Here is a 26,839-nt window from a genome sequence, read left to right as displayed (position 1 = left end):
ACATGGCCAATTAAGGGAGTGCTCACTCCCTTTACCTCATTTAAGAGCCTCGCTTCTTCGACAGGTGTGCTGCCGAGGTGCCGCAGGGAGCCGGTAGGCTCCTAGTGGTCCCCATGGTAGCCCAGCCCAGGTTTAGCTGCCCTAGCCTGGTCTTGGCTGCTCATGAGAACCGCCTCAAAGCTCTCAAAAGTAAATGGGCCGCCTTCTTTACCCTCACAGGATAGGTGGCCTGCAGGCTTGGAGCATTCCACAGTTGTGAAAAGCCAGAAGGCACCACTGCGTTTTAGTGACAGAGAATGCGCCGCATCCCTCTGTGAACTCTTCCAGAGGTTTTGGCTTCTGTTCCTTGGGCTGGCTGCAAATTTCACAGCTGGATACTCAAACATGGTTAAGTGCTATTCATGCCTGGCCAGGATAGGACATAGAGGACTCTGTTCTTACATGTCTCAATAACCAGATTGGCATTAGGAATTATGCTTAGTGTTGCTAATCTCCATTCCAAGTTGTATTAATAGATGATGGGTTTTGTACAGGATCCCACTGAATACAACTATTTCCTCTCAATATGATTCCCCTTGAGTCCCCCTGCACTGCCTCAGTTTTAAGAAGCATGGGCTTTTCCTGTTGCCCGCCTTCCAGCCTTGACACTCTTGTAAGCTCATGTCACCCTGTGGTTTCAAACTAAGCTGCTCAGATTTAGTTTCAGCAGAGCTCAACTCAATGTTTATTTCAGCGCCACTTGCTCCTGAATCTAACTGTAGGGGACACACCTAAAGATCCTCTCTGTACAAAACTCTCTGCTGCTAACTAAACACACAGTCACCCATATCTTACAAGTCTGGGGCATGGTTTTGAGGTCACACAGTCCAAACTTATTGTATGTTTACTCAGAAGAAAGTCTTGTTCAATGGAGCTTACACTTATGTAACTTCTAATGAAGCCTCAGGTTGCAATCTTGTGCACACTTTCCAGGGAGTAAGCCCAACAGAATTCAGTGAGACTTACTTCTAAGTAAATGTGCATATGATTGTGCGTTAAGGCTGCAATCTCAGAATGCTTCAAAGAAACATAGCCTTAGAAGCTAGCTATCCCCTTACTGAACCTATCCCTGAAACAGTCTATTCTTTGCTATCAGTCAGTTTCCCCAGTCAATCTGTCACTCTTAAGGAACTCCACCACAAAATCTGGTGCCAACTAACACCTTACCACATGCAGCAATTGAAATAAGCCATTTCCTTGCAGCATTTCAACATTTCCCTTGTTCTCTTTGTGTCTGAGGTCTTTGTACTCATGCAGTTGTTTCTCTATAGTGAAGATCCATCCTTCTCACATTGCAGGACACCTCTTGTCAAGCGGCAGTCCTAAACACACAGAAGTGAAAGTAAGTTTCACACAACTCTGTGGGTCTTCCTTCTGAGTTAACACACAATAGGATTGGACTGCAAAGCACATTTCCTTTCCAGATCTCGGGAAGTAAGCACAGGCTACCATTTCACATGTTCTGAGAGATCCAGTCAGTGATGATGTGATACTCTCAGGTATTTATTATCCCAAACAGAAATCTTTTTAGCATCGCTCTAGAAGGGGACTGAAAGGTGCAGAGTTTGGCACTTTCTGCATTGAGTTGGAACTGCCAAAACCTTTGGCTTGCACCCAAATCTGAAATTATTTTTGCATTGTGCAGTCTAGACACGATCTCTTCAACTGTCCTCCAGGGGCTTTATGCACACTCGGTGGCCCTGCTCACAACTTTTGGGCCTAGGCAAACATTCACCTTGTTCGGTTTTTATTATAGAGACCAGGCTCCTATCACAAAAGCATCTCATTTTCCCATCTGGTCTGGTGCCACTTCTCTCTCTCTCACTGTCAAGGAGGCTTTATGTAGCATACACATTTTCTGTGGCATGCTGGGAACAATATTTAGAGTGTTTTTTTATAGCCTTAGTGGATCCCAGTTCACTAAACAGCCCATCAAATGTTCTGCCAATGTCTTTTGCATGCTACTCTGTAGGCAAATCAATGGAAGCTGAACACACAGCTAAGTTATTTCAGTGGAACTTATGTACCTAACCTCTGTATTACGCCTCTTGTATTGGATTCCTCAGCTTTGCAAGCACTAAAGCTTACAATTCTATCCTTTCAGCTATTTCCCATTCACTCTGACTTCATCTGTATCTGCATCTTTCCCATAATTCCTCATTTCGCACTGGTTTACAGTTCATTGCTGTTGCATGTAAACTTAAGTGACCACTGACGTGACTAACTTAAGTGACCACTTAAATTGCATGTAAACTTAAGTGACCACTTGGGAGTAAACATGCATTTGAGTGTGTGTGTATTTCAATCAGTTATTTCAATTGGACTCATTCCCAAGTAAATGTGCATAGGATGAACGGCCTTTGTTCCAACTAAATGTGATTATATAATACAAGGAATCATTAAAAATGTGTCAGGAGGCCCAGTAAAGAGTTTCTTATTTATAGCAGCATTCGACCATATGCTCAGTTGTGACTCTGCTTGTAAACAGCTGGAAGTTCCTCCGTAGGCCACATAACCGAGGGAGAATCTTCCATCCATCTAGGAATCTCCTTCTGTGCGTCATTCAGTTTCACACTCTTTTTGTTCCCTGTCGGTTCCTACTTCACCCCTACACTGCTGCCTTCTGGAGCAATGCAGCTTACCTCAGAATGGAAAAATCTTACAGCCACTGTCTGGTTAATTTCATTGTCTGCTTTTTTTGCACGTCCTTGACTCTGTCATTATTGATGCAAACAAGTTTGCCGCTGTTCAGGGCTCCCCAGTGTCATCACCAGACTCCTCTGTTTGCTCAGCCAGAAGCGTGTCTAAGGAAACAAACAGATGTAAGGATGAGCAGGATATGCATCCAACATCCCAAATAACAATGCCATAGGAACATAAGAAGCTGCTTTATACTGAGTCAAACCTTTGGTCCATCTAGCTCAGTAGTGTTTACACTGACTGGCAGCAGCTCTCCAAGGCTTCCAGCAGGAGTCTTTCCCAGCTCCTCCTGGAGATGCCAGGAATTGAAGCTAGCTCGGACCTTCTGCACATAAAGCAGATGCTCTGACATTGAGGTATGACCCCATCCCCACCATCACTTCAGCTCACCCACCACACCTACTTACTGAAGCCATGGGACCTCCTGAGTTATAGTCCCCAGTCAGCCAGAGTCATGCGATAATTCTGAACAATATACTGTCTCTCAACCTTCGTTCTGTGAAATGGGATAATAATGGCAACTCCCTAGGTTGTTTGGAAAGTAAGAGATGAAAGAATTATAAGGGTCTCTAAAGGGGGGCTCTGCCAAGCTCCACACACCAAAGCGAGATGCCAAGTTATCCATGGCCAGCTACACTAGAATATAGTGTATTCTTGGTCTTTTCCTTGATACAGCTATCACAGATCTGTGGCCATAGCTTCCTAACTGAAATGTTAAGTGCAAGCATCTCCCAAATGCCTTCAGTTACTGCACCAGATTGTAATGATACGTAAGGGTATATTGAGGCACGGCCTATCCACTTGATCCCTTCCACAGGAGGCAGGAGAAAGTTAACATTGAGATCTACTTTTAGATGTCCGAGACAGAACCATTCACCCTTTAGCTAAAGCAGAGTGGGAAGTTCTCACTTTCAGGCTCACTGCCGACTCTTGTAGACATCCTTGCACCACATTCTGCACAAACACACATACTTTTGAGGTTTCTTTGCAACCACAGTATATTAAAAACATGTTTTAGATCAAGCAGAGAAAATAAGGCGCTAGCTTCAGAGAAGCCACAGATCAAGTGTTTTCTGATGCTAAACGTTTATAAGTTAGTACCACAATACTCACCTAAGATCACACAGAGCATCTATGGTAAAGCAAAAAAGTCAAAACAAAACCTCCAGACAGTACCCTCTCTCCCTCATCTCAAGGTAACAATCTAAAGGGCATGTTAAGTCATAGAAAATACAAAATCCATCCTCTAGCTGTGAGGAGTCCCGGGTACGCTGCTACCATCCACATTTTTATATGAGCAGATTCACCCTTCCAAGGGAATATTCTGGGAGAGTAAAGTGAAAAACCCCTCCTCACAGAAAGGCTTGAGCAGTCTTAGGCCTTCAGGAGCGTGTGACTAGAGCAGGACCCAATAAGGAGTGACACCCTTTAACAACAACAAGGATTTATTAATAATTGGATGGCCAGGAAAGCTATAAAGGCATCAACAATCGCTGCTTCCATTCAAGTAAAACCCTTCCCCAGGAACTACAAGAACCATGCAGTCAGATCCATCCAAGCACTTAAACAAAAATAAATTCCCTGCTAAACTGCTCCCTATCCTTTCTACTTACTTCCAGGTAAGGAACTCCCAGTTGATTCCCAGCTCAAGGCTGTTATACTTCCTTTGTCCTATAGTAGTTGCTGATCAGACGTCCTTCAGAGGCCTCCAGGGAAGAACTGAACTTTAAACACACACTTCCCCTACTTCTCTGTAGGCTGTTATCCAGTAAACTCTGTCCCTTACTCTGGATTGGGCCACAGGGATTTGATTCTCCCGGGCTTCCTTATTTGGAGAAGCCCACCCTCCAAGCAGTTACTCTAATTGAGGCCTTGTCTTCCCTCAAACCTGACTATCACTACATCCCGCTGCTTAAAACGAGACCCAGGGAGTGAGAGGTGTTCACCATCTGCGTCGTCGAGTCAGGGTGACAAATTTCCACAGGTTGACCTAATGCCTTTAACTGGATATAATTCAGCCTACTTATGTGCTCAGGTGCAATCTAAAGAAAAAAATGGTTAAGTACAATTAAATATTATAGCTCAAGCTCACTGAATCAACTATGCAACGCTGCAATGGTAATTGTTTTTCGCGTTGGGTACAATTTTGCTGCCTCTTAGGTTCTATCTTCAAAATAGCAATAGCAATAGCACTTACATTTATATACCGCTCTATAGCTGGAAGCTCTCTAAGCGGTTTACAATGATTTAGCATATTGCCCCCAACATTTCTGGGTACTCATTTTACCGACCTCGGAAGGATGGAAGGCTGAGTCAACCTTGAGCCCCTGGTCAGGATCGATCTTGCAACCTTCTGGTTACAGAGCAGCAGTTTTACCACTGCGCCACCAGGGGCTCTTGTCAAACTCTTGAAGCATAAAATCAAACTCTTGAAGCATAAAACTCCAGTGCACAGACGTCTTTGTGTGTGTGTGTTGGGCTGCAAGAAGCGTCAATCCCTGCTTCCATAAGTGATGGTGTAGCTTCTTGGTTGACGGCCCCCTGGATTATCTCTCCTTAAACAGGGGCATTGAAAAACTGTGGTCAGTGGCCATATGGCCAGTACATGTAGTAAGGTTATCACCTCGAGGTAAGGGCGGCACTGCTAGGACTGGCCTTCCAGCAAGCTTGCTGAGCCCTGTTCAACTCCCCACTCTCATTGCTCTAGCAGTTCCGTGGGAGGCTTCTGTGCCACAGATATTGCCTGTCCTGGTTACGGTCTGCTGCATATTTACTGCCTTTCACTGGAATGCCACCAAGACCTGTAACGTTGGCTGCCGCTGCTCCCTTTTCTCCTTCCACCACGACAAACTCCACAGTCTCTCTCTTACACTGTAAAGGCACTTCCTAGGCTTACTTTTCTTTATAGTGGTCTGAGGGACAAACACATCTCCCTTGGTGTCATTTCTGTTGATGAAGCCATAGCCGTTCCTTACATTAAACCATTTTACTAGTCCCCACAACCTTTGCTGCTTTCTTTTCATGAGATTGAGAAGAAGCGTCTGGATGTGGACTGTAGGTGGCTTGCACCCAGGGCTCCAATCCCTCTTGTGTAGGATCCTTCTCACCTGGACTTAGCCTCCAGGTGGCCTCAGAGGCCACCTGGGAAGAACCGAAGTCTAACACAAACCTCCCCTACTCCTCTATAGGCTGTTGTCCAGCAAACCCTGCCCCTCACTCTGGGTTGGTCACAGGGATTTTATTTTCCTGGGCTTTCTTCCTTATTTGGAGAAGCCCACTCTCCAAACAGTTACTCTAATTGAGGCCTAGTCCTCCCTCAAGCCTGAGTATCACTAATGGCCCTCACCATTAGAGCACACTGAAAATTGTTTTGGCGGGGAGAGAGAATACATTTACTTTTCCTTAACCACTTTGATTTTGTACAGAAGGATGGTTAAAGGGTGTTAAGTAGTCCATTTCAAATTATCTTGAGTATGTGCCCTACATAATGTAAGTTCTTCCAAAAACATACTTCTGCTTCTCCTGCAGTCCCAGCTCTACACCAGGAGTTCCTAACCTTGGGTCCTCAGAAGTTCTTATACTACAGATCCCATCATCCTCAGCCTTTGACCATGGGATGATAGGAATTGTAGTCCAGCAACATATGGGGACCCAAGGCTCGGAAGCCCTGTTCTATACTAACATGCCTTTGTCCAATATCTATATAGATATAATTCTCATAAACGTACCCATCGCTAATCCCATGTGTGAAAGCTCTTGCAAGAGTTCACGAGCAATCTAGGAATTAGCAACGCGGACGAGTGGCCAGCCAGCCGAGGGGACGCGGTGGCTACTGGGCTGGCCAAGGGGACGTGGCCACTGCCCGGCCAGCCGTGGGAAAACTAGGAGCGCAGATGCTCTGTGCCAGGTCAGCTTGTATTAACTTATTTCCCCTTGCCCCCAACTTTGCCTCTTTTTCTTCTCAACCCCCTATCCTTCAGTTGCACTCTAATTTCCCCTACCACTCTAGTTATTCTCCCGCATTGGGGGAGGGGAGGAGGGAGCTCCCCATGTCCATAGTATAAAATGTTTCCTTAAAAAACCCTTTTGCATGCTTGCAGGGTGAAAATTGTTCTCTTCTTGTATACTCTGCTCTTTTGAGAGCTGGTCTTGTGGTAGCAAACATGTCTTGTCCCCTTAGCTAAGCAGGATCCACCCTGGTTGCAAATGAATGGGAGACTAGAAGTGTGAGTGCACTGTAAGATATTCCCCTCAGGGGATGGAGCCGCTCTGGGAAGAGCAGAAGGTTCCAAGTTCCCTCCCTGGCATCTCCAAGATAGGGCTGAGAGTGATTCCTGCCTGAAACCTGGGAGAAGCCACTGCTAATCTATGAAGACAGTACTGAGCTAGATAGACCAATGGTCTGACTCAGTATATGGCAGCTTCCTAGATGAAACCTTTCTCCTGTTCAGTGGAAGGGCAGTCAGCCATTCCTACCCAATGCCCTTCCAGTTCTAGAGATCCTAAGGACAGGAAATGATATCCTCGGCTTAGGAAGACCCAGTCACATGACTTGCAATTGTTGCAACTGCTGTTTAAGAAAGTTTCACTCAGGAGCAAGAAATTCCCTCATCACATGGCCAGAGAGGTATCCCTCTCCATGGAAGAAACCTGATGGACTTCAAAACGAAACAGCCCACCCTTGCCATATACTGGCCTAGTCTACAGAGAAAATACCTGGAGAAACCCAGCTTAGCCACTGCCTTCCCCACTAGTACCCATCTAGCCACTGCCTTCCTCACTACAGTCCCACAATGGGATCCAGGCTTTTGGGACAAGCCCTGCAATCTGCCCCCCCCCTTCAGCCTATGGCCAGCTCTGTTGATTATTTTGGCAGCAATACTGCTTGCAGCTCTGGAAACTTGACACCCCCATCCCCGGCCCTCACACAAGAACATGTGGGGCTCAACTGTAAAACACTGTGTGGGGGACCCGCAGCACCACAGGGCTAAGCCAACTCAAACAGCAGGGGGAGTGAGTCACAAGTCAGCTATCCCTCTCTGCTGCACTCTCCCTCTCCAAATTACAGAGCTCTTTGGCCTATGTTAGGGAAGTATAACCCACTCGTAACAGGGTCAGTCTCAGTGGGTTAATCTCTTGTGTCTCTTCTTGTGCTTTCCTAATGTTTGGTGACAGCATTTTCTACAATGCTATCTTTTGGAAGTTGGACCTTTTTTGTTTTATTTTTATTTTATTTAAAAAAATATTTTTGCTCAGTTCAGACTTTGTTACATTGTGCATTATATTTTTGCTCTGTTCAAACATTATGTGTACAGGTGTCTGTACACATGTATCATTTAAAAAGTGATCCTGGGTAGAGGCTCCCTCACATGCAGAGCATAGATAGGAAGCGTTCTACTGTACATATATTCAACATGTGTGATTAACTGTACCTGTGTACAGATCTGCATGTGAGCGAACTGTACACAGAGATTGGACATACGTTGAACATAAAGATGAATAGGGCTCTTGTGCAGTGTTCCCTCTAAAACAGGGCTGCTCAGCTTTGTCCCTCCTGCAGATGTTGGCCTACCACTCCCATAATCCCCAACTATTGGTCACTGTGCCCAGGGATTATGGGAGTTGTATTCAAAAAACAGCTGGAGGTTCGAAGTTAAGCATCCCTGCTCTAACATGCACATGTGTGCCGGCTCACAAGTTTTTTTATGTCCTCTTGGTTAATTTTAGTTCCCACACAAGTTGACTCAGGAAGGCACATGCGCGCACACACTGCCTTGATACTTCTGCCCAGAACCAAACCAATTCTGCACACAGATGAAAAGGATTAGAGGGAACACTGCTCTTGTGATTGTGATATGAGGGCACTGGCGCCTGGACTTAGGTGGACATTTAGCAAAAGAGAGCATAAAATTACTATCTTTTTCAACATAGTTTTCCCCTTTGACATCACAGTACTTTTCTTGGGGGTTTTGGACTCCCTGTTCCCATTTTAAGAGTGTTATCTAATACATTATGCTCACATACTAGGGTGCAAGCTCCACTGAACACAGTGGGACTTACTTCTGAGAAAACAAGTTCATATTATGGATACAGGGAAAGCAAAAACAAAACAAAACCACCAAACCCCAACAATTATGTAATGTGAATGTAAAGCTTATTCTGGCTGGTACACAGACATTTTTATTAAAATATGGTTCTCTCCTCCATTCTAACTTGCATTAACAACATTCATACATGCACACAAAGAGAGTCTCAAAGGTGCTTTTAGTGTCATACAGTTGGTGATTCTGTATTCAGTGGCAAAGAAGTTAGCTCAGCGCAATGGCATGCAATTAGGACAGCTGAAGCACCGAAAAGCATGGGACATATAAAATCAAGGCATTCTTGCCCTCAAGGATCAGCATCCATTGAACTCAGTAGGACTTGTCCGTAAAACTGAAAAGGGTTGTGCTTCAGGATACATAAAGGGCTGAACATGATGTGAATGAGTGGTGTCGATTTTGTCCTTCTAAGTGACTTTGCTGGTGGTTTTGGTATAGTTCAGACATTTTAATCCTGCTTTGTGTGCTGGGCAGTTTGCTTCTCTTCTTGTAGAATTTAGTGGTTAGAAATCTCAAGTTCTGGAACACAACACTCAATTACTATTCAAGGCAGAGATGCTTTTATGAGTATGGCATGTATTGCCAAAGTACATGAAGAAGCCAGATTCTGAAGGGAGAATCTGCTATGGAGCAAGAAAATGAGGACCAGGTGTCCTGCCCACACATTTTCATGATGTCTAAAGTCCTTTTTGTCCATTTTTTCTGGCTGTCCATACCTGATCTAGTAGCAGTCCCATGCTATATCTCTGTGTTGACTTTTCTTTCAAACTCAAGGGTCCCCGTCCCCCCCGCCTGCCATTTTCTGATGGGAATTTATGTACAGTCTCTGATAACTGGGAGACGTTTTCTGATCTTTCCTCTTTCTTTCTTTCTTTCTTTCTTTCTTTCTTTCTTTCTTTCTTTCTTTCTTTCTTTTTGGAGATACCTAGAGCAGGAAAAGCCTTAGCTTCATAGGTAATGTACTTTGTTATGTTTATAACTGAGTTGGACCATTGGTCCATCTAGTTCAGTATATCCTACACTGACCAGCAGTAACTCTCCAAGGTTTCAGAAAGGGACCTTTCCCAAGTCCTACCTAGAAATGCCAACTGGGACATTCTGCACGCAAAGCAGATGCTCTGCCACTGAGCTACAGATCTTCAGCTTTGCTCTTGGTATAAAGACTGTACACTCTTTTCAGCATGCTTGTTTGTTTAGGATTAAAACCGTTAAGGAGACAGCCCTGCTGGATCAGGCCCAAGACCCATCTAGTCCAGCATCCTGTGTCACACAGTGGCCTACCAGATGCCACTGGAAGCGTATAGGCAGGAGCTGAGGGCATTCCCTCTCTCCTGATTACTCCCCTGCAACTGGTATTCAGAGGCATCCTGCCTCTGAGGCTGGAGGTGGCCTATAGCCCTCCAACTAGGAGCCGTTGATAGACCTTTACTCCAAGAAGTAATCAAAACCCCTCTTAAAGCCATCCAGGTTGTTGGTTGTCACCACATCTTGTGGCAGATAATTCCACAAGTTGATTATGCATTGTGTGAAAAGGTACTTCCATTTGTTGGTCCTAAATTTCCTGGCAATCAATTTCATGGGACGACCTCTGGTTCGAGTGTTATCCACTTTCTCCACACTATGCATGATTTTATAGACCTCTATCATGTCTCCCTGCAGTCAGCATTTTTCTAAACTAAAAAGCCCCAGGTGTTGTAGCCTTCCCTCATAAGAAAGGTGTTCTAGGCCCCTGATCATCTTGGTTGCCCTCTTCTGCACCTTTTCCAGTTCTACAATGTCCTTCTTTAGATGTGGTGACCAGAATTGTACAAAGTATTCCGAGTGTGGCTGCACCATAATTTTGTATAAGGGCATTATAATATTAGCAGTTTTATTTTCAATCCCTTTCCTAATGATCCCTAGCATGGAATTGGCCTTTTTCACAGCTGACGCATATTGAGTCAACATTTTCAACAAGCTGTCCTCCACAACCCCAAGATCCCTCTCCAGGTCAGTCACCAACAGCTCAGATCCCATCAGCGTATACTTGAAGATGGGTTTTTTAAAATCCCAATATGCATCACTTTACACTTGCCAACACTGAACTGCATTTGCCATTTTGTCGCCAACTCACCCAGTTTGGTGTGATCCTTTTGGAGCTCCTCACAATCTGTTTTGGATTTCACTACTCTAAATAGTTTGTTATCATCTGCAAATTTGGCCACCTCACTGCTTATCCCAACTTCTAGATCACTTATGAATCGATTTAAAAGCACTGGTCTGAGTACAGATCCCTGGAGGACCCCACTTCTTGCCTCTGTAAGAAGCCTGCTATATCAGCTCAAAGGTCATCTCGATCAGCATCCCATTCCCAACAGTGGCCAGACAGATGCCTCTGGGAAGCTTCAAGTAGGACACCACTGTGTGCCTTCTCAGCAACTGGCATGCAGATATTACATCAAAATAAATGAACTGTGGAAACTCCCAGTGGGGAGACTGCCTGGATGTAGGGAATTTCTTCTCATACTGTTGAGGGCCCACAGGGAACTTAAAAGTAGGGTATGGTGTACATTTAGAAATAAAATGGTGGGTTCCCGCCCCACTACCCAAAGACATAGCGGATTCATTGCAAAATGGGTGTGAACTTGTTTTCTGCCCTCTTATGTGCGTTGAGTTGTACTGACTGAACCTCTTCCACGCCACATCATGAATGTGTGTGGTCATGCATGCTAGTGTTAGTGCAGAGGTGGACTTGAGTGGCAGGCTGAAACAGAAGGGTATCATGGAGCAGAGAATGAAATTCTCTCACCAGAGCTGGAATAGCTGCGAGATGCAAGTCAGGATGATGGATAGTTGCTGGCAGAACCATGACTGCAGTTTCCAGTTCTGGGAAGTGATGGGATTCCCACCCCCCATCCTCTTCCATTACATACACACGCATCCATACCACTTCATGCCAAGAGAGATGTCAATTGTATGGAAATATGTTAGAACCAGACATGACCTTTCCCTGATTTGGGAACAGGCAATTTTGTAACACAGCTCTGACGTCAGGAGCCTCAGTGGTTTCTCGCAAGGCCAGAAAGGTCACTGTATTGTTCTGTCCAGACTCCCTCTCTCTCCCCCACAAGGAATTCTCTCCAAATACCAGCCTCTCCCCTGAGTCACTTCTGCCTCTCCTGCATACCCTCTTCCTCATCTCACCATGTCTCAATCCCACTGATTATTCTTCAGTGGCAGCCTGGGTTTAAAAACTAGGGCAAGATTCAGTGGCAAGGACAGGGTGCCACACACACTCCCTTTCTCTCAGGTTGCTCCACCATGGGGCTTCTCCTGGAGCCCGCCCCCGTTTAGAACTGAGATTCTTTGGGGCTGGGGGGCAGTGATATCAGCCCCTCCCTGCATCAAGGTCTGTTTAGTCTGCGGCTCTATAATAACCCCCCTTCTTCAGCACCACTGTAAACATCTGTCAGGGTCAATCTATCCCTTGCCAGGCACCGCTTCCTTTGCCCCCTCCCCCACTCCTCTCTCCTGTTTCCTCCCTCCCTTATCCAAGCATGGTGCATGTGGCAGGACAAGGAGTTACAGGGATCCGTTCTCTCAGGAGCCTCTCAGAGGAAACTGGGTGCAAGCTTCTTCCCTTCTGTTCCTTTTTCAGGTTGTGGGAGAAGACATCCATGTACCCTCCAGCAACTGAAACAGGACCATAAGTATACTCTTGTTACGTGAGCCAGTGACTCATGGTGTGGTAATGAGCAATCAAAGCCATTGAGTGAATGAGGCATGCCCCCCCCCCCCCCACTTTAGGTTTTTGAAGTGTTGGCTGCAGAATATCTTGGCACAGACACTACCTTTCTGTTCCGCCTAATGGCAAGTTCTGTGTAACTCGAAAGCTAGCGAACTCTTACTCTGGCAGAAAAAGATATCGCCTTACCTACTTTGTAACTACGAAATATGCAATTTCCTGCAACCTACAACACAGATGTTTATATTTAGATACCACAAATCACTGGCACAGTCTTCATTATGTTTCATCAACTTTCTTTCCTAAATACTAATTTTAAAAAATAGATAAGCATTAGCAAACTTGTGTTAAATGCTATCAAAAACAGCAGGCACGGTTAGGAACCAGACAGGTACTACTGGAGACACACACAAGCTGTTTTGTAATGGTAGAATTATGAGGCTTAGTCTCATATTCTGTTTGCAATGGCATAGCTTAGTGGAATAAAGGAATTTGAAGATATGCAGGGTGCATAGTTCTTGACTTTTCCTTCACTAGTGAGTTAATTGCAACACACAGCACAGGGTTTGTGGGGAAGGGTTTCTATGCAGAAGGCAGGCCTTTCAGGCAGGCTTGAGTTCCTACACCTCTTACTTTAAAAATAAAGCAGTGGCATCCTTAAAACTGGAACAGAAAAAGCAATTGATTGTGTGAAGAATGTTATCCTGCTCATTTGCAGTAATTAAAATTGGAAAGAAATGATAAGCTCCAGGTTATGTTGAAAAGATATTGACAAAACTAGGGCAGGCCTATGTGATTTATGACCCTCCAAGCCAAATGTGGCCTACCAGACATATCACACAGTGCCTTTATAGAGCTAATTGAGCATCCTGTTTTCATTACCTGCTTGCTTCTGTAAAAAGATGTGTGCATGGAGCACCGGGGACGCCACCGTACATGGCTGGTGACTAGATATGAAGCTGCCTGATCCTGAATCAGATTATTAGTCTGTCTAGCTCAATACTGTCTAGGGGCAACAGCAATCCAGGGTTCCAGGTGGGCCTTTCCCAGCTCTACTTGGAGATGCCGGGGATTGAACCTGGAACCTCCTGTATGCAAAGCAGGTGTCTGTTCACTGAGCTATGATCCCTCCCCTGCATTTGGATTAGTGGATAATAAGCTATACAGCCTTGTTCTAGAGTCAACAGGTTTGCTGTTGCTAAAACACTGGAACTGTGGGCAGAACCATTTCTAGGATCAATGGAGATGACATGGTTGGGGGCTGGCCTGTGGCTGAGAATTGTGGGGGCTAACTGGAACTATTCGCATCTGTGATCCCAGGGACAGATTTGCAGGAATCATGGGGCATAAGTGGAGCTATTTACAGGGAGGTGATGACTAGAATAGCAGGATGAGGGTGGAATCACAGAATGGAGTCAGAACTATTTTTATGGGGAGCCCTGATCTGTAATAGAAGTTGGTCAGCTAGTTGGGGTGAGGCAGCGACGGGGAGTGTGGGCAGGAGCTGTGCACAATGCTGGACGAAAGAGACAGCCCATTTTCCTAAAACATTAATAGTCAATGACTTCAAGCAGCCAAATATCCCTTGTGGTGTCCAGTGAGCTAGCAGCTCACAGACCATATAAAGGATTGTTTCCCAACTTGCTACAGAGTAGGGGAAAGCTGTTCTGGACTGAGATTCGAATCACCCAGCAGGGTCAGGTCACAGTGCCTGCTGTGCTGGGGAATGAAGCCCAGCACAGTACAGAACTGGCAGACAGAGCAAAGGGAGGTGCAGCCCAAAGGATGGGATGCCAGAGAATCAGTTAGTGAATCTCAGAGCAGCTCTAAAAACTCAGTGAAGCTGAATGGCCGGACAGTTACTGAGCTCGGTTCCAAAGACCTTTCCCTATCTGTGGGGAGAAAGAATTGAGCACGTGCATGCACTTTGGGGCTCAGAGTCTTTCATCGTACAGAGGAGACCTGTAGATGCTTGTCAAAAGCCAGGAACAATAACCGAGTCTCTCCAGCAACAGCTGGATTACTTATTCTTCTGGGGATGCAGAGTGAATGTCTCCCTGATAAGGCTCCCTGCTTTTACTACTGTTGTTAATTATCTATAGCATTTTTGTGCCAAGTTGTTTATGCCTTTATCTTGCATACCATTTTGGATAGAAGGCCTCTTGTTAGGGAGCAGGGTTAAAAAATACTGCACACAGAGTGAAATCATAGCATGGAAATTATATTAAAGTTATGTTTACCTGGGGTTTACTCATATCCTTCCAGAATATCAAAAGCAGTAAAATGACAGCCTCCTAAAGCTAAGAGGATAAGCAGCGGTGTTCACATATAACCGTGTATTCCCTCTCAGGATCAAACTGGATATGTCTCTAATCATGACATTGGCTCTGGCATGCTTACTTTGTCTTGTTTAAATAGCAAGCTCAGGGACCCTGATCCAGATTGGGACTATAGTATAGGGTAGAGGGGCTTTAAGTCTCCCACTATGGATCCCAGTCTAATCTCCCCACCCCCACATACCTTGGGGGTAGGGGGAAGCTTCCATCATCTTAGATATTTATTTCCACTTACCAACCCAATACTATGTTCATCTCTCTTCTGCTCATCATCTCTCACACTTTTCATTGTTTCTCCCATCTGAGTTCCCCTCTACTACTTCCCTTAACTGAATGACTAATATTCCCTTCCAGACCTAAGCTGTCCCTTAGAAGATCTTTCGACCTGGCAGCATATGATGCTTTCCCCCTGGCCTTCCTTTTTCATTGCCTCCTACTTTATCATCCCCACCCGATTTTGTTTCATGCTCTCCTTTAGTGCAGAGGGCAATAAACCATGTTGTTCCCAAGAACAAGAAATTCAAACCAGGTAGCAGTGCTTATCAAACTAACCTCTGTTGCTGAATTTTTCTTAGTTACACAGAACTATGTATCAGACAGAATGGAAGGTTAGGTAACATTTTTGTTGCATGGGTTAACAGTCATTCATTGCATTCTGTCTGCATCTTAAATTATTTGTAAATAAAACCAAAACCACTGTTTGAAATTATTTACAATATTTGCCTTGTAAAAAAACCCCTTTTCTCTATATACCCAAGAATTGGCTGCTTTTTTCATTGTAGTGGTTAGAGTGCTGGACTAGGACCAGGGAGACCCAAGTTCAGCTCCCTATTCAGCCATGAGACTAGCTGGGTGACTCTGGACCAGTCACTTCTCTCTCAGCCTAACCTACTTCACAGAGTTGTTGTGAGGAGAAACTTAATAGCAATAGCAATAGCACTTACATTTATATACCACTTTATAGCTGGAGCTCTCTAAGCGGTTTACAATGATGTAGCATATTGCCCCCAACATTCGGGGTACTCATTTTACCGACCTCGGAAGGATGGAAGGCTGAGTCAACCTTGAGCCCCTGGTCAAGATCGAACTTGTAACCTTCTGGTTACAGGGCGGCAGTTTTACCACTGCACCACCAGGGGCTCTTAAATATGTAGTACACTGCTCTGGGCTCCTTGGAGGAACAGTGGGATATAAAATGTTGTTGTTATTAATAGGAGACTCAAAGACATATATTCTCTTACTGCAATGAGTTTGATTCAGGCTAGTGGGGAGTAATTTTTTAACAGCATTCTCTAAGTTTCTGTAGTATAATTGTCCCTGAAGAAGGTATTTTTGGCTGAAATGTGTCAGCCTTTAATAAAATACACCCACAACATCTTGAAATGTGGTTTCTCCTTGTTGGTATTTTGGTACATGCTTCCTGGGGTGGTGCTAAAGCAATGACTGGCTGGTTTTACAAGAGTCTGGAAATGCCCCAAAATTGTAGTGGAGAGGAAATACAGCATCTTGACCCTGCTTAGAGGATGCTACGGAACATTATCAGCTTCCTTCAAACCTAATACAGGAAAGATATGCAGCAGGAAACAAAGGTCCTCTCTGACACTGGAGTGCACTCTGCAACCATAACTCTGAAGTTCTGTGATCTAGAGATTAATAGTAGCAACAGAAATACTCCTAAACCACTTTTCAATTAAAGAAGTTAGCAAAGTGGCTTATATAGCAAAAATAATGAGTTTTGTTCAGGATCTTGCCACTTGCCACATTGAGGCATTAGAAATGGAAATTATCTCCCCATTTAATTGTATTGTAACAAGTGACACTAAGAGAACCTCTAGTTTGGAATGTGTCACTTCTAAATTTTGTAAATAAGGGGTAAAAAGAAGAGAGGCATTTATAGATATACAAATTCCAGACAGTACTGATATGACTTTCTCACTTTGGCTGCACAGTTCCTCCTGCAAGCTCTGGACTGTCTCTGTGGTTCATCCTTCCCATTTCTAGTTCATGGCTACTTACTGCTCTTCTACACTCTCAGACTGCAGGGCAGTGCAATCTTAAACACGTTGACAGTGAAGCTTGTTCCCTAGTAAGTGGGTTTAGGACTACAGCTTGATTAGTTTTGCTGCAGTGAGGTCAGGCACCCTGCTGCTTACCAAATGTTAGGGGGAGGGACACCAACAAAATCTGGTCTTTGTTCACACAGCTCTAATATTGATTCCAAACTCTTATGCTACACTGTCCATTCTGGCAGTCTGATGACCACTGGAAGATCCCACCACTCCCTTTGACCCAGAATTTGGGAATCACCATGGCCTAAACAACTATTCCAAGTAGGTATCCATCTACAGCAGCCCATCCTAGCTGGAGATTTGATTTGCTCATTGCAATGACTCATCTTTTTGTTGTTGGCTTGGCATTTTCAGCCCGTTTCAGTTTTCCTTGTGTGATTTGCAGGTCAGGAGGTGTGTGCCTCGGGGAACAGTGTATTTAGGATTTGCATATGTATACGATTTTGATAATTGCTTTTATATATGATCGTATTTGGCTATTCTAGTGCTTTGTAGTGGAAGAAAATAGACGGGTGGGATTATGAATATCGCATACGAGGGTTGATTAGGCCCACACATGTGATGCGATGTGTGTGTGCGCGCGCGCGCAAAGGTCGAGGATTGCAATGGGAACCGTAGCTCTCCATTCCTTGGATCCTGCCCCCAGGGTCCCCCTCGCCTCTCCAGGCTGGGCTCTTAAAGGGAAATCGTGGCGTCTACACATGCCAAGTGACCCAGGTGAAGGAACATGTGACACCTGCTTTAATGGGCTGCCGGCTTCCTCCGCTGAACCAGGGCCAGCTCCACTCCGGCCCCCGGCCAAGCCAGCAGGGAGGGGTCACCAGAAGGCTCACCGCAGGGGGAGGCAGAGGAACGGAGACAGGAGAGCCACAGCGGTGGTGGAGGGGATGAGTGCATAGAAAGAAGAGGCGGTGGGAAGGGAAAGGGAATGAAATGGGACGAGGGAGAGTCAGCAGCGGAGGAAAGGGCTACAACGAAGCCCACCGCCCCGATCCTTCTCTCTTTCTCTCGATGCAACCCTGCCAGCTGCACACGCTCTTTCCATTAGGCGCTGGCAGGGCAAGTGAGCTATGCAAAGAGGCGGAGGAAAGCTCCTCTTCTTTGCCTCCTTCCAGCCCTGCCGCTGTTTCTCCCAGTACAGTGAGCCACCCCATACTCTTAATTACCGAATGGGGTTGGTGACAGAGCATTTTAAGCCAATCGGCGCCAAAAAGCGCCGTCGTGTATTTGCAAATTGCAATCCTACCTACTGGCTAAATGGAGAAGCAAGGTCAGTGGCCAAAAAGTCTCACCTTTTCAAATAATAGAGTGTAGGATGGGCGGCGGCAGCAGCACCATCGCATTAGGCCACAGTACTAATCGACTTTATTGGGGGGCGGGATATGTGTATAGAAATGTTTACATAAATAAAATATACATATATAAATGGTAAGGTGACGTTAAAGCCAGTCTGGATGGAGGGGTGGTTAGTCTGACCCACCTCTGCAATTTAAATAATTCATAAGGTAGAATTTAAATCATGTGTGAGGGACAATTCAGAAGAATTACTCCAACACACAATTATGCAAAGCAGCGATTAGGTTGTGTTGTTTTTTTTGCCAGCCCCATTAGTTTTTAGAAGGGGGGCATAATTTTATTAAAACTGAGGGGTTGGCTTCTAGATATCATTAAGGGCTTTCACTTCCCCGCCAATAACTTAAACACTGCTTTTATCTTTTGTTGTAAACTGCCTTGGGAGGTATCAGTTGAAGGGCAGTATTAAAAGGTTTTAAATAAATAAATGTCATCTAAGCTAGTAGCCATCCCTTGTAGTAATGAATGTCATAAGTCTGAATTTGAAGGATTGAATCTAAGCTAACTTATGAGCCACAGTAAAATATAAGTGCGACATATATCACAAACTACTAGGCTTTTAAGATGACAGAGGTTTACAAAAAATTAGAAATTTCAGATCTAAAATAGAATCTTGATTCATTATTTTATGCAATATTTCTGAGCAAACTTCTCCAGAAACAAGTCCCACTGATTTCAATGGGACTTATTCCCTAGTAAATATATTTAGGATTGTTGCTATGCAGCCTGCTGAGCTTACCTGCCCTGCATTAAGTGCACCCAAGCCATTGAAAAATGTGAAAATCCTCTGCATAGGTTTGCACCCTTCAGTGCACTAGGTGCTTTAAAGTTTTGTACATCCACATTAAACAGCTTTCAAGAGTGTTTCAGCTGTCACATGTCTAACAAGGAACCCTGAGAATTATAGTTCTACTGAAGGGCCAGGGATCTCTGACAAGAAATTCTTCACATCTCAACAAAGCTACAGTTCCCAGAGGTCTCAGTGGGGAGTCCTTGCTGTCAAACTAGTTTCAAATGCTTTAGATTTGTCATGTGAATGTACCATAAGCCTCCTGATGTGGGCTGGTAATTTTTGTAGACTTGTTTGAAAACTAGAGAGAGAGAGAGAATGGTTTCCAGTACTGTATGTCCAAAGCTAAGCACTGATTTGAACACAAGGGGTTCCAGGCCTGTGAGTTATTTTTCTCATGCAGTCTAATGAATGTTTACTTGGCAGTAAAGTCTCAAGTAGATAAGCATACAATTGCATCCTCAGTAAGGTAGTCTTCAATGCCACACAGATCTAGCTTTGACCTCCTGACTGAAGACTTATGGGATCCTCTCAACACCTCAGTCATGGTCCATAAACCCCTGTGGCACTGCACGTCTGCTGAGCTTTAACAGATACAAGTCAGTTGCTTCTACAGGAATTCCTATATCAACATAAGAGCATCTTGATGCAAAGAGAACCTGTGTGCTTCCTTGTGTCAGACAGGTTGGCTTGGGATGGGGTTGTGCCACGGTTAGAAAAAAAAACACAACTGCCTCAGGGCTGTTTGCATTAGTCTGACACATACATTAAGCAGAAGTTTTGCCTGGCATAGAGATTAACATAGGAACAGCTTTTCCTCCTACAATTTTCAGTGTGCCTAAATTTTCTGTGTATAAAGGTATAGAAGTAGGGACTATAGAGTAAAGGCAGCAAACTCGCCCCAAAAGGCAACTCTCCTGATATAAAGTGCTGTTTTTGTGGAAGCACACTTTGAACTTCTTTTTGTAACTTTATTTATTTGGAACTTGTATTACAGCCAGGTTTGCACAGAAACTTATATACACCCAGACATGCTGTCAATTATATGTCCACTTGCTGTCAGACCATGGATTCATTTAGTTCAGTACAGGTGGCCCTCATTATTTGCGGGGGTTCTGTTCCCACCAATTTCCATGGATAACAAAACCGCAAATAGAGACCTTAATGCTATGGGGATTGGGGGGGTTAGATTTCTTGAACTTAAAAAAACTGTTTAAAAAAACGGGCAGGAGCAGAAATAAGGGTAGAAAAGAAGAGTATCTTGTTCTCCGGGAATATCCCTTTTTAATTTATTTTTTGTTAATGTTTGTTAGCAAAAAGAGCCACAGATGGTTCTGCGCTTCAAAATGGCAGCTGGAAATGACATCAGAAGTCATTTCTGGCCACTCAGGAACCACGAATAGGTGAAAATCGCCTATTTTTCATGCCATGGATAAAGAAGCTGGGTCTCTAAGATCCATCCACAGATACACGAAACAACGATCTGTGAAACTGTGGATAACGAGGGTCTCCTGTATTGTCTCTACAGTGACTGACAGGCTCCCCAGCAGGGGCGTAGCTAGTGGAGAAGGGGCCCATGCTCACCCCTCTCCCTGGCGGCCCCTTGGAGTGAGGAAGATAATGAAGGAAATAGGGAGGGGTGGAGCTGGGGCCCTCGGGTTCTTTGAACCCATCCACTCAATTATAGCTACCCCCCTGCTCCCCAGGGTCTCTCCACCATCCAACCTGGATATGCTGTGGAATTAACCTGGGACCTTCTGCATGCAACACACCTACTGTACCACTGAGCTCCCTGATCATTTCTTTGTGAACAGAAAGTTGGTGCAAATACACAACCTATTTTATTGTGTATTTGATAATTATTTTAAATACTCCAAAGAGTGAATAACCACAACAGATTCTCTGCAACAAGCTTATTTTAAAAGCAAAAGTCTTTGCTAGGTTCCTCCTCCAACTTGCTTGCATCAGTGTCTCAGTACTCACGCCAACTTCTCTTTAGATAACACTGCTGTGGTGATAGTAAGGTTTGCAGGGAGGTCTAGGCCTCACTTAGAGAAACTGCTGGGAGGGTAGGCCTTTCCTAAAAAGGAAAAAAAAGCCCAGGAAGTTCAAAGTAAAGGGACCAATCTAGAGGACTGGGTGGGGATTTCTGGCTCAGGCACCATTTTGGCTTGTTAGTCTGTCCCAAGAGGCCCCAAGGATGCAGTGGGCTGAGCTGCTGGGCACATAGGAAGGCCCCAGCCTGTGAGTAATCAGGACCAGTACAGTTAGATGCACAAGGAAAGTTGTTTTTCTTTTCAGTATTGCTTGGAATCTGAGTTGCCTAATTTAATGAAAACACTGAGGCTCTTCTCACGATCAGTGAGAAGAGCCTGGATGGGGTTTGCAGGGAGAGCGGGCTTAGCCCGCTCTCCCCACACACGAGCAGGCAGTCTGCTTCAAGCTGCCAAAGCGGCCTCCCACACAACTGCCAGCTCCGTTTCAGAGCGGGCGGAGGCTGGGAGGATCGGGGACCGTGCGGCCCCTGGAAGCTCCAACATGCCCTGCTGCCCTAGCCCGATTCCGCCTGATCGTGGGAATAGCCTCACTGTCTGATGATCTGTTGTATGAAAAGACAGTTGTTCTTATTGAATACCTCTTTCTTTAAACCTAATAATAAATTCTTGCTGGTGACGTGTGCTACTCTTCATTTTGGGTCTGCCTTAGTCACACGCCTTTGAAGGCCTATGACTGCTCAGCCTTTTGGGGGGAGGGTTTTTCCACTTTAACCTTCCCCAGGAATCTTAAGTGGAAAGAGTGGTTTGTCCCACATTAAAATAAAGAGGATGGTGGCAGCCTACTGTGAATCCTTTACAGACAACAATTCAACTCAGTGAACTCCCCCCTCCCCTGGCACTGGTAGGAGTCATGACAACTGCACAGTATAATGGTCAAGAAGAAAATTGCAGGTAGCCGCCCTTATCTGTCAGTGGAAAGTCCCCAAATAGTAGGGCAATACCTTTATTAGGACCAAGCAAAACAAACACCAGAAAGCAGTGAGTCAGCTTTTGTGTTCATCACAACTCTATTTCAGGCTGGGTGTTAGGCAAAAACAAAACCCAAAAGGAGGTGGTGGAGAGAAAAACATGTGCTGAGCATGATGGGAAAAGCCCGTGTTTTCTAATTGTTGAAGATGGAATGGGAGATGTATTATGCAGTCTTAAGGCTGCAGACTTGAGGCTGTGTAAAGAGTTAAATCAGGATTGCTGAGCTCCACAGAACTGGTTGTGAGAATGCAGATTTTCTGGGTAATCCAGGTCATAACACAATGAGCCCTTTCTCACGAGCAGTGAGAAAGTGCTACCAGGTTTGCGGGGAGGAAGCCCAAAAGAGCTTACCTCCCCGCAGACAAGCATTCCGCCATCCCTGGTTGGGTGGATCGCCCACCCACACAAGCACTGGCTGCTGCCGGCAGCCCTGAGGGTCGGGGTGCCGGGATGCCCCCCCCACACCCCCAAGCTCCAATAATACATTGCATGAGTGTGGGGTGCATTATGGGGATCCCTCCTCCCCTCCCTGAATCTTCCAGCAGTCGCAGCTGACACACGAGCAAAAAAACAAGGTTAAGGGAGCACTCCCTCTCTTAATCTTGTTTTGAAGGGTGGCTCCATAGGCGGGTTTGCTGCTGTAGGGCCACTAGAATTGGGCCAGATTCTGGCTGTTCACACATGCATGCAAAACCGGGCTGGGCTCCCTTAGCCCGATTTTGCACACATGTGTGAATAGCTTCTATACAAATTTCTTCCTACCTTGCTTCCACACAATCACTTCTACCCGGGTTTTCCTCTTACCTTGCTTCCACACAACCGAAAATTGGGAGTACACACTGCTCCCAAACCTGGGTAGAACATAGTTTTTGATTGTGTGAATGACCTCTACCTTTAAGCCGCATTTAATCAGGCTGGGTGACCAGGATGTTATCTATCCTGATTAAATGCTATTTATTCACAGCAGTTTGAATAGGATTGCCCAGGAAATCTGCATTCTCGCAACCAGCTCCACAGGGCTCAGCAGTCCTGGTTAACTCTTTAACCAGGATCAGTGTGAATGTAAGAACACAGCCTTTATTAAACTAGATAGTGCCAGGGTAGAACAGATAAATCAGTTTACACCAAAGTATAGCTATGCTCTCAGCAAGAAGTGCATGTGGGTGTAATGGGGGGAAATAACCAGCTGCTTACTCAGTCTTGAAGCATATTGCAACCCCTGCAAAATGGGGTAGTGATCTCCATTACCCAGTCATCACTGAACATGTTCAAATGGGCTCAGGCACTTGAGAGCCCCATTATATTAAAAATGGGGCTAATTATTAAGATCATCAAGCAAGCTCATGCAATTGCACCAGGTCTTGCCCCTGAGGCATAAGGGCTTCAGATTCAAGTTTCCTGTGACTCAGTTCTTCTCTCCTGGAGGGGAAGACAGCAAACCCATGGATCATTTGCATATATGAATTCATATCAAATTTAAAATTGCCCATAATATTATACTGAACTCTATGATGAATGTGGAAATGTTCTCCTGGAACTTCATAACATTCTACTGGTACTCCATACTTGTCTGTTCCTGCCTGCTTACTGAGTGAAAAGATTGGGGTGGGGGGAACTCAGCTAGAAAGTGCAAACCAAGTGGGAATTACAGTTTGTGAATTTGGAACTCACGGAACAATGGGAAAAAAGAGTCCTGGATCATTTTTCAGATGTGAGGGCTATTTAATCTGCCACTGGCAAAATCATGTTCATGTAGCACTGAGCAGAGTTGTATGTTTGTTTATATGCCTACAGTTGCTGCCCTATGTATCGCATGCTTCTCACTTCCAACCACTGCTAGGATTTCTTCTGTAGCTCAGAGGCAGGGGCCTGAGTTTTAGAAGCGAGAGAGATTGAGTTTGATCACGGCTGCTACCATGATAGGTTCCAGATGTTCATGATTTCATTAACATATACATAGAAGTCACTTCCCATACTGATACAGTTCAGGCACGTCTTAGAGGAAAAGGACATCTTGTTATTACAATAAGGATCCTTTCCTCTAACTGCCTCTGATGGACAGTTGAGATGCTTAAAGTAAGATACTGGGGTTCTTGTTTGGGTATCTATTTTTGTTGACGCTTACAGACTTCTGTGCAAAGACCGGAAACCACTTTTCATCCAACCTGATAGCCTCAGCTGCCCTCACTTTCTAATATGATGTGCCACTTGATGCAATCTATCGTAGTCAATCCTATTTTACCCAGGGAGTTATTCGCACATGGCTTCATGCTTTGGGTTAAATGTTGAGCAAAGTCACTTGGAATCACACTCGTGGCATTGAGGGAAGCATCCCTGCCCCTCTGCTCTCGGGTTTTGTTTTGAAACAAGTTCACATGGCATGCGTCCGTGTTTTCCGTCTAGCCAATGGGGGTGGTGGGGAGAGAAAGAAAGCTTTCTAAAGAGCGATATCTGCATTTCTAAAGAGAGCATCCCTCTTATTGTGCTAATGATTTTATGTCAGTGCTATTTTCATAAAAAGTAGCTTAAAATGAGCATTTTAAAAATCCAGAAATAGTCGAGATAAGCTAGAATTTGCATCAGAAAGCCTGATTTGTGTGTGGAGTGGGTCCAAGAATACAAACTTTGGAGTAAGTTTGGCTGGTGTGTGAATGCACACACTCTTCCGAAGGAGATCTGGGGTAGAAGCCCTGTGTGTAAAGCCTCCAGGCTATGTTATCTTCCCAGTTTGTTAGCACATTCATGCGTGCTATGAAGGATGACAAAAGAGTTTTCTTTGCAGAAAGTAAAGTGTGCTGTTGAGTTGGTGTCAGCTCCTGGCGACCAGAGAGCCCTGTGGTTGTCTTTGGTAGAATACAGGAGGGGTTTACCATTGCCTCCTCCCGCGTAGTATGAGATGTTGCCTTTCAGAACCTTCCTATATCACTGCTGCCCAATATAGGAGTTTCCCATAATCTGGGAAACATACTAGTGGGGATTCAAACTGGCAACCTTCTGCTTGTTAGTGAAGCACTTCCCCGCTGTGCCACTTAAGGTGACTTTCTTTGCATGGTTCCTGGTAAATGGATTCAGTTTGATGGATGTCAGAATGATGTCTATGTAGATGGGTTGGGCTTTTAAAAAAATGCAAAAAGTTGCTTTTGATTGGAAATACCACATGCCGCTTGACAATGCATTGAGGTGCATGTCTAATCTGACCTAAAGTTAGTTACAGGCACATTCAGAATGAGGTCAGTGTGGTGGTGGATTGAAAGCTAGATTGGAATTTGAAGAACATAGGGACAAATTTATTTATTTTATGGATTTATATACTGCCTCAATCCATGTCTCTAGGTGGTTGCGAATCACTTGGTGCATTAAGAAGCTGAGTAATAAACAACAGGATTGCATGCTGAGAATTGTGGTCATTGCAATGCATAACTGGTTGTTGGGCAACTTTCAAATTTGAGTTCATGTCAAAGATGCCACTGATTAGAACAACTGGGCCTCTTTAAGACAAGCTTTTGTCCAAATAAGTCATTCAAAATGAGAGACACATGAAAAGAAAAAGAGGGTCCTGCCCTGTTGTGGTGTGAGTTAAATCCTGTGGATTTGTTTGTTTACCTTTTTTCACTTGGTGTAGTTCAGGTCTCCACACACAATGGACTGATGACCTCTTCACCATTTGCAGCCCTCTCGAGCAGGGTTTCTTAACCTTGGGCCCACAGATGTTGTTGGACTACAACTCCCATCATCCCCAGATATGGCCTTTGTGGCTGAGGATGGTGGGAGTTGTAGTCCAAAAACATCTGGGGGGCCCAAGGTTAAGAAACCCTGCTCAAGAGTAATTCCAAATACCTATTGCTTGTGGCTCTTTCCTACCTCTTTGTGGGAACATCTAAGGGCCAACTAGATGTGATGGTGGCAGATCCTTGTGGTTAAACATGGGTCTGCGCCAGTCACAAGAAAGAGGGTGTGTGGGAGTCTATTTTTAATAACAGAAGGGTCACACAGGTAAGAACTGTAGAACCTTCCTTCTATCTGCTGCTTTCCTCTTCACCATCTACCCCAGCCACATCTTTTTCGTTGAGCTCCAATATCGGAAGTGTGCTCAGCTTGGGCAAAAGTGTTTGGAGGGAGGGGCTGCTGCAGAGAGATAAGCAGAGGGCAGGAGGAGTGTTTCGATGCACTCCTCTTGATGTAGAAAATAGACCCCCCCACACCCTTCTTTTCTTACATTATAATCTGTAAAAATATCCAGATCTGCTGCCAGCAGCTAAAGTGAAGAGTGCCTACATCACACTATATCTGTATTTTTCTTTCTCTCCCTAGATGCAGAGGCCTGTGGTAGAGAATGGGTCATACAAACTGCAGTGATTTAATTTTACTAAGTTGACAGGGTTGTATTGCTTTAATCTATGGGAAATCTTTTGCGCTTGTTTTAAGTTAGAACGTGCACAAGACAATTTCCATTGATGAATGTAGCGATATACAACCCTCTCCAGCTTTGTAAAATTTTAAAAGTGTCACTCAGTGATTTGAGCTGTGCACCCCTGCTATAGTTTTAATTCTTACAGATATTCACACATCCCTTGCAAGCTGGTTGTGGCCAATGGTCTCTACATTTTACAGATACTGATGCAGAAACATGGTAGGAACTCCTTTGCAATAGTGAAATTTAGCTGTAACTTAAATGTTGACTTTTTATTTATTTCAGGATTC

General features: G+C 44.7%; 1 protein-coding gene and 1 pseudogene across 2 annotated transcripts in view; one reads left to right on the top strand and one right to left on the bottom strand.

The window, feature by feature from the left end:
* Positions 1 to 26,839, top strand: part of CLCF1 (cardiotrophin like cytokine factor 1) — a 55,301-nt gene that overhangs the window by 8,863 nt on the left and 19,599 nt on the right. The window lies entirely within an intron of this gene.
* LOC128339421 (Y-box-binding protein 1-like) lies at positions 2,166 to 5,903 on the bottom strand (annotated as a pseudogene).

Source organism: Hemicordylus capensis, chromosome 1 (genome assembly GCF_027244095.1).
Source record: "Hemicordylus capensis ecotype Gifberg chromosome 1, rHemCap1.1.pri, whole genome shotgun sequence".
NCBI lineage: Eukaryota > Metazoa > Chordata > Lepidosauria > Squamata > Cordylidae > Hemicordylus > Hemicordylus capensis.
The sequence above is the reverse complement of the archived record's forward strand: the minus strand, read 5'-3'. Positions and strand labels throughout refer to the sequence as shown.